Here is a 9,111-nt window from a genome sequence, read left to right as displayed (position 1 = left end):
CTCATCTAGTCCCAAAGTGCGTTGTCTTGGTGTCATCCTGGACTCTTCCCTCTCCTTCAAACCACAAATTCAGAACCTCTCGCAGTCCTGTCATTTCCATCTCAAGAATATTTCCAAGATCAGACCCTTTCTCACCAAGGATGCTACCAAAACCCTTGTACATTCACTGGTCATGTCCAGATTGGACTACTGTAACCTTCTCCTAGCTGGCCTCCCCAAATCCCATCTCTCTCCTCTCCAGTCTGTGCTCAATGCTGCTGCTCGGCTCATCTTCCTCTCCAAATGCTCTACATCTGCCTCCCCTCTTTTGCAAGCCCTCCACTGGCTCCCATTCCCTTTCAGAACCCAATTCAAGGCTCTCACACTCACTTACAAAGCCCTCACCCATTCCTCTCCCATTTACATCTCTGATCTCATCTCCCTTCACTCTTCTGTCCGCCCTCTTCGTTCACTTAATACACGCCACCTTTCATGCCAGTTGATTACTTCCTCCCACTCCCGCCTCCAAGATTTTGCCCGTGCTGCTCCTCACCTTTTGGAACTCCCTCTCTCTCCCCATCAGACTCTGCACCTCTCTACAATATTTCAAATGAGCTCTTAAGACCCACTACTTCATTAAAGCATTCCAGCTATCATCCTAACTTGCTGCTACATCTTCCTTTCTCCCCGCCTACCCCATTCTGTGTCACGCCTGTTTGTCTTCCCCTCCCTTAAAGAATGTAAGCTCTATCGAGCAGGGCCCTCTACCCTCTTGTGCTTCTTCCTACTGTCATTTAATTTACCTCTTACTCCCCACTAGGGCAACTAACACCTGGCTGCTTATGTGGGCATAAAGGTCGCTAATATAGCAATGTTTATCCATGTCCTGTATTGTATTGTATTGTATTGTAAGTCAATGGTTACTTATTTGTCTATGTACTTTGTAAGGCGCTGCGGAACACTTGTGGCGCCATATAAATAAATGATAATAATAATAATAATTTAATGTCTGCTGAGTACAGTATGGCTAGAAACTTTTATCTTTGGGGCAAACACAAACAAGTGGCCTAGTCTCTTCTAGGCATAACAAAAATTGAGGGGGTGTGATTTGTGTGCTGTGAATGGGGTTTTACATAGCTAATATAAAAAAAATGCTATATCATTGTTATAATCAAATACAACATAGCCACATCTGACTGGTATTTAATGAAGACTATTTTGGTGAAAGCATCTTATAGGATGGTGTATATAATACAGAGGATTTTAATAATCAATATTTCTGCATAAGACAAAACGGAATCGGTATGTAATGCTGGCTGTCGGGATGCCTACTGTTAAAATACCGACAGCGGCATCCCGATGGTTGGTATTCCGACAGGGGTCGGTAAGTATACTTACCCTCACCCCTTCTCCCCCTAACCCTCCCTTCTTGTAGCCTAACTCTAACCTTCCCCACCCCGTACCCGAACCCTCCCCATTAGTGCCTAAACCTAAATCTCCTCCTTCATGCTTAAACCTAACCCTCCCCCCTTAGTGCCTAACCCTAATCCCCCCAGTGGTGCCTAACCCTCCCCACAGGGGGTGCCTACCCATAACCCCCCCCCTCTAAAACCTAATGCTATCCCCGCTATGCTACCTAAACCTAACCACCACCCCCCACGGCTAACGCTAAGGACGCACTGGATTTACATTGTTCGAGCAGCCGCCATTCTGGATTCCGGCGTTGGGCTTAAGATAGGAGTCGGTATTTCAATGCCTATCTTAAGTCTTCCCCCACCAAGATTAAGACCGGTGGCGGCGATGCAAACATAATATATTCTACAGGCCACTATTCAAGGTCAGTCCTAGGGGTATATTTACTAAAGTGAGAGTTTTTAGAAGGGAGATGTTGTCCATAGCAACCAATCAGATTCTACTTAACATTTAACTAGCACCTTCTAGAAGATAATTGTTAAAATCTAATTGGTTGCTATGGGCAACATCGCCACTTCCAAAAACTCTCACTTTAGTAAATTTGTGGAAGGGTCTATAAAATGCAGTCCACTAAATGGTGATGTTCCAGTGCAGACCACTAAAACTCTTGTAGCTTTATTACACAGGCCACAGATCTACATTGTTTTGTGCTGCAGAACCCCAATATCTGGTGCAGGGCCGGCTCCAGGAGGAGCAGAACGGGACTGAGGCGCCCGTTACCTGCACTCGGCTAAGTGAACAAAATGGGTGACCTAATTACCCTAGGCCACACCCCCAAATTATGTTATTTGGCGGCGTGTCTGTATGGCATGCCTCCCATTTAACGTCAGGCTGGGGGCGAGCCAGACGGGGTGACACAGAAGGGTTAGATAGTGACATGGGACAGAGTGTTAGGAAGAGAGATGGAAGGCTTTGATAAAGAAATGGTTCTTGAGTGTGAAGGGAGATTCGGTCAGAGATGTAACTGGGAGAGTGTGAGAAGCTTGAATCAGGTTTTGAAAGGGAAGGGGAGACAATGTAGGAACTTTAGGAGGTGGAGACAGATGCAGTACATTTGGAACAGAAGTTGAGCCAGGCAGCAGCATTGAGGACAGACTGAAGTGGAGAGAGGTGGGAGTCAGGGAGGCCAGATACAAGGAGGTTACAGTAGTCCAGTCTAGACATGACCAGTGAGTTGATGAGGGTATTGGTAGCATCCAGGATGAGAAAGGGTTTTATCCTGGAAATATTTTTGAGATGGAAACGACAGGACTGTGAAAGGTACTGAATGTGTGGTTTGAAGGTGAGAGAGGAGTCAAGGATAACTCCAAGACAGTGCACTTGGGAGCTAGAGGCATGGGCGTAACTACCATAGGTACAAGGGGTGCATCTACTAAGAGGCCCAGAGCTGGGGGGAGGGGTATCTTCCTTGTCAAAGTTACATGTGTTATATACATACAGTATTTCACCATTCAGGGGCCCTTACAAACTTTTGCTATAAGGCCTTCAAATACCTAGTTATGCCCGGGATGGGTACGGGAAGCCAGCGCTCTAGATCCCGGCGGTCAGAATCCTGACGCCGGCATCCTGACCAGGTTACAATCCCGATGCTATAGGTAAGTAACCCTAACCCTCCCTCCCCGGTGCCTAAACCTAACCTCCCCCTCCCCACACCCCAAACCTAACCCTCCCCCCTTAGTGGCTAACCCTCCCCCTAGTGTCTAGCCATTCCCCTAGTGCCTAACTCTAACCTGTAACCCTAACCCTCCCTAACCCTGCTACTTACCTTTGGAATCCTGGCGGTACGGATGCTAGCGTCGGTATTCTTCTAATAAGTGTCAGGAATTCGGCGTCGCCAGAATCCCCGCTGTCGGTATTCTGAATGTATCCTGTTATGCCCCTGACTAGAGGAGAAGGTTGTGCCATCAAAAAATAATGAAATTGTGGGAAGATGAACAGCTCAGTCTTAGACATGTTAAGTTTAAGAAAGCGCTGGGACATCCAGGAACAGATAGCAGAGACAGTTAGAGATACAAGAGAGGAGAGAGGTCAGGGAAGGAGAGGTAGATCTGAGTATAATCAGCATAGAGATGATATTGGAAGCTAAAAGATCTGATAAGCTCACCTGAAGAGGACTTATAGAGAGAGAATAGGAAAAGTCCAAGAACAGAACCTTGGGAGACACCTACTGTTAGTGGAATTGCAAGGGAAGCAGAGTCATGAGAGAAGACTGAAAAGGAGCCATCAGAGAGGTAGGAGGCCAGGAGAGGGCAGTATCACCTAGACCAAAGTAAAGGATTTGCAGGATGGTCCACAAATTCAAAAGCAGCAGGGAGGTGGACTTGGCCGCAAGGAGGTCATTTCTGACTTTCGTCAGGGCAGTTTCAGTGGAGTGGACAGTCCGGAAGTCAGACTGAAATGGGTCAAGCAGGGAGTGGGAGGAACAATGAGTTTGGAGGCAAAGGGAGACGAGAGATGGTTCGGTAGTTGGAGAGAGTGTCAGGATCAAGGGTAGGTTTTTTTAAGCATGGGGGAAACAAGGGCCTGCTTGAATGCAGATGGGACAGTAACTGATGAGAGAGAGAGATTAGGGAGGTGGGCAAGATGGGAACAGGCCGAAGTATGGAGGTAGTAGAGGAGGCAGGAGGGAATAGGGTCAAGGATATCTAAAATAGAACATCAAAATAATGGTTACCTCGTTAAGCTTGATATAAAGGTAAGTAAGCTGATAATACACCAATTTGTGGTGCACTAAAAGCAGCCTTTTTATACATAAAATATATCTACTTATTGGCAAAATGTGTCCAATAATTTTATATTGATTGTTAATTGTCTGTGATTGTAAATTTGTTTTTTACATTGACCAGTCAATTGAATCAAAATAGTAAACATATTTATATATTATAATCTGTGTGTTAGTGGTTATTCGTTCACATCAGTCCTCTTGGAGACACATTTATATTAGCGCAGATATTCACACCTTTTTATATATTTGGTACACCTGGTTTCCAGGTGTATGTATGTGCTGCTACAAGCACATCGATTCAATCTGCTGCTCATTCATATAAATATTGTGATGGTTTCTAACATTTTTTATAAATACCTTTTTATATTATCTATTAGCGCTGGGTATTGTTTCTTTTGTACTAAAAGCAGCCTGCCCTGTTTAAATACTATCAGAATCCCAAACACAATTCCTCTTAGCAACATATACTCAGTTGACCCATCAAGAAATATATGCTTAGGGATAAATTCATAGAAGGTCAAATTGCATATGGAATTTATTGCATAGGCATCACATTTATCATGTATTTTGTGCTGAGTGACAAGAAAAGAAATATCACAGCAATTAGTTGCAAACAAGATATCAAGTATTGCAGGCAGCAATGTTAGTATCAATACCTGCAAAATTTCCCAAAATATGTTGCTACAAATGTTATATGCAAATATTTTGAAACAAGCACCATATGTGAAGCTAGACACACCCTTTGGGAGGAGCATAACACTCAGCCCTCAACGGCGCGCTGCGCATTCTACTTCCAACTATAATTTGCCTGAAACTAGTTTTCAAAAGTAGTCAAGTATGCAAAGAGGGGACATGTCTGGGCTATAAGGAGGCATTCTCATGGAAGTGAAGTCCAGTGCGAGCAATGCAGAAATTAGCCTAAGTGTAATATCCCTATATCTTTTGTACCTAGTATAGGATAGGTGCAAGTATACACTTATGCTGACTACTAGTAAACCACATGTACACGTACGAGGCGGGTAAACCCCAAAATGTGTCCAACTTTGCATTCGGGCAATATACCCATTTATTTCTGTGCACGCAGTCTGGAGCACATACACCCAATTTATGTCCAACTCTGCAAGTGTCCCATAGTGTTCATATGGGATGGCTTAGAAAAAAAATGTATTTAGCAACGTCATTGTCCTGTGTGCAGGCATATACATTAGGAAACTGTATCTTGTTAATCTATCAGCTCTGCGTCAAGGTTGCTTATTGATTCAGATCACAAAAAGAAAAAAAAAAAGAAAAGTGGAACTTCACTTAGAAGGATAGATACATAAAAACATAAATTAAATATACACACGTATATGTATGTGTGTGTATATATATATATATATATATATATATAAAATAGAACACTGCAGGTGGCATGTAAAACCTCCAGGTGCCCTCCATAGAAGCGCCTTAGCAGACCTCCAATACGCTAGTGTAAATGGCGGCACTCTGTAATAAATTAAAACTCAACAGCAGGAGCTGCGTTTCAATTTTTCGATGTTTACTCACACATCGTCATCAGGATACAACAAGACATACAAAACATAACTTACTTTATAACTTCACCATCACCGTGCTAACCCCACGACCTCCTGGACTCCTCCGGCCGGCGGCGCCCATCAGTGACTTCACCGGCGCGTCCTTGCAGTCATTGTAACTTAACTAAACAAGTGACTTAATTAGTAAAATTCCAAATATGAAGATCTATATTTAATGAATAACTATAAAAACATCCCGGTTTTTAATCATAATATTCATTCATTTCAAGGACAATCTCCTAACTGTTTAACCTGAATCTGATGTGGTACATCCGAACATTAACTGCTGCCATTACTATATGGAAAAGAGACGGCATTTTACAACATCGCCACATATTATACTTGTCCCATCACAAATAGAACCAGATAGAACCAGCTTGCCTATATTCGTTACTCTCCTGGTCCCTATTGGTGAAGGTATAAAGTAAGTTATGTTTTGTATGTCTTGTTGTATCCTGATGACGATGTGTGAGTAAACATCGAAACGTTGAAACGCAGCTCCTGCTGTTGAGTTTTCATTTATTACAGAGTGTCGCCATTTAGACTAGTGTGTGTATATATATATATATATATATATATATATATATATATATATAGTGATATGATTGGGGTAGGGGGTCCCTCTCCTGAGGTAGATGGACACCTCCTTACACACGGCAGCCAGGAAACAGCACTCCAGTCGTGGGTTTTCGTGCAAGCTGGTCGGCACCAGTTTTTATTGTGCAACTCCAATAGTCAAATAAAGCAAACATAACATAAACCCTAGCCCGGCTGGGCACTGACTAGACAGGTAATTTCCTCTCTACAAGTGGCAAGGCCTACTGCCTCACCACAAGCACAGCACTTTCAAAAGATCCCAGTGTCTCTGAACAAAACCTCAATGTCTGTTCTCCCCAGGGTGTGTGAGACACTGCATCTAAACTCTTACACAGCTATATTGAGCCACTTCCAGGTGTAATCCCAAATTACAAAAGCAATGAAGAGAAGTAGGGCTATTTGCTGGGGCACTCTCACGAATAATTATATATATATATATATATATATTAGGGGTGAGCGGGTTCGGTTTTACTCGGATTTACTCGGATCTTTAAACGGCATTTTATTGGCTTTCGCCTATCATGTGTTTTGAATAGCCAATATAATAAATCCGAATTTGCGGTAAAGTGGCGATAAGAACCGAGTAAATCCGAGTAAAACCGAGCCTGCACATCCCTAATATATATACGTTAAGATATAACTTTTAATATTCATCAATAAAATAATGCAGCACTGTATATACTAATCACAATTAACAGATGTGTAATGATCATCTGTTGTACATGTGGTTAAATAAAAAAAGCCGTACGGCAAAATATTTATTAAATTTCCATTCCACTGGGTATATAAATTTATATGATGAACAAGTATGATTAAGCACACATTTGTTTTAAGTGCTCTACCTGTGTGTGTCTAATCCCAATCAGCCTTTTTTAACCTACAGCACCTGGTATACCCAGGGGGTCTCCCATCCAAGTACTAACCAGGCCAATCACTGTTTAGCTACCAAGATCAGACAAGATTGGGCAATCAAGTGATGTATGGCTGTAGGTATAATAAAATGGGTTGCATGCTCTCAGGCTGAAAGGCCTAACACCTGAAACGGCCCTGTGGATGGAGCCCTTCCTTCTCTCTCACATCCACACCCCCAGGACCCATTCTCCGGCTTTTACCAAAAGCCGACCCTCAAATCTGTTTGTAAAACAGACTTTTCCTGGGGGTTAAATACATATTACAGGATTCTGAGACACATATACATGCCATCCCTAACTTCTCCAGTGTTTCTATCACATATCCTCACCCTTTGTCTTGACCTGTGGACGAAACAACTGCAGCCTCTAAACAATGGACACGTGACAAAGCATCTGCATTGGCCAGCTGGCTTCTTGGCCTGTGTTTTACTGTGAACTTGAAATTTTGTAATACCAAGAACCACCTTGTTATTAAGCTGTGGCTTTATTAAACCTCTGCCAATGGTGTAACGAAGACACTTTACTTCTTCCATCCCTAGGCAACATTTCTTTGGGTTGGCTGTCAATCCTGCCCTATAGATGGAGTCCAACACTGCTTGTACTCTGGGAAAATGAGACTGCCAATCAGGACTATGAATGACTACATCACCCAGACAAGCAGCAGCATACCATCGATGGGGTCCTAGAATTCTGTCCATCATCCTTTAGAAGGTAGCCGGTGCCCCACATAACCCAAACGGCAACATCTTGTATTGGAACAACCCTTCTGGCGTCTTTTCTTTGGCATTCTCAGTTAACGGCACTTGCCAATACTCTTTGGTTAAGTCTAGAGTGGTTAAATACCTGGCTGTTCCTAGCCTTTCAATTAGCTCATCCACCCTTGGCATTGGGTAGGTATCGAACTTTGACACACTGTTCAATTTTCGGAAATCGTTGCCGAAACGTACACTCCCGTCAGGCTTTGGAATAAGCACAATGGGATTTAACCACTCACTATGCGATTTTTCAGTTACACCCAGTTCCAACATTTATTACATTTCTTTAGACACTGATTCTCTTTGGGCTTCTGGTAACCTATTGGACTTTAGGTTAATGTTAACCCCTGGGTCAGTGATTATGTCATGTTTAATGACTGTGGTTTTGCCCGGTACATCTGAGAACAAAACCCTATTTCTGATCAAAATTCCTTAACTTCCTGCTGTTGAACGGTCGACAGGGTTTTAGCTATTGTCACTTCAGGAACCAAAAGCATTAAGTTTACTGGAGGGGTCGGGACGGCTGACAGAGCTGCTCTATCCTTCCAAGGTTTGATAAGATTTACATGGTATAACTGTTCTGGCTTTCTTTTCCTAGGCTCAATGACAGTTTTAAAGGGACTGGGCTGCCCCTCCCATGTCTCTTTGGCAATGTCAGGTAATCCCCTTGGATGTCTCCCGTACAAAAAATCCTGGTGTACTGCCATGTGAGGATATGACAACGGACTATCAGAGTCTATGGATTTACCATCAATCACTTTTACATTTTCCCCGGCTTCTACCAGAGTAGGGTCATTTAACTGCTCCACTACCAAGATCTCTTTTCTGACCTCAAGATCAGACAGATGACCAACTGGCTTAACAATACTTCCCATCTCAGTATTCTCTGGTGCACCAATCACGCTAGAAAAAGGGAACTTCTCAGACTCGGAAGAAACTTCCCCTGCTACTGCATCAGCAACCTTCTCAAATGGGTTGGGGTTATTTACTTCAGTAACAAATTGGCTTTCTCACAACTTCCAGAAGTGAGAAAAGGTTCTCCACAACATTATATCATACCTCAAGCCATGCACCAAACCCACAGAGACTATAGCAGA

At 43.1% G+C, this 9,111-nt stretch overlaps 1 pseudogene; it reads right to left on the bottom strand.

Annotated features, from left to right (window-relative positions):
• Positions 1-7,222: 7,222 nt before the first annotated feature.
• Positions 7,223-7,340, bottom strand: LOC148501158 (5S ribosomal RNA; annotated as a pseudogene).
• Between the last annotated feature and the right edge of the window lie 1,771 nt (positions 7,341-9,111).

This window comes from Taudactylus pleione, unplaced genomic scaffold, assembly GCF_031769625.1.
Source record: "Taudactylus pleione unplaced genomic scaffold, aTauple2 ptg000532l, whole genome shotgun sequence".
Classification (NCBI taxonomy): Eukaryota; Metazoa; Chordata; class Amphibia; order Anura; family Myobatrachidae; genus Taudactylus; species Taudactylus pleione.
This window is presented reverse-complemented; position numbering and strand designations above follow the sequence as displayed.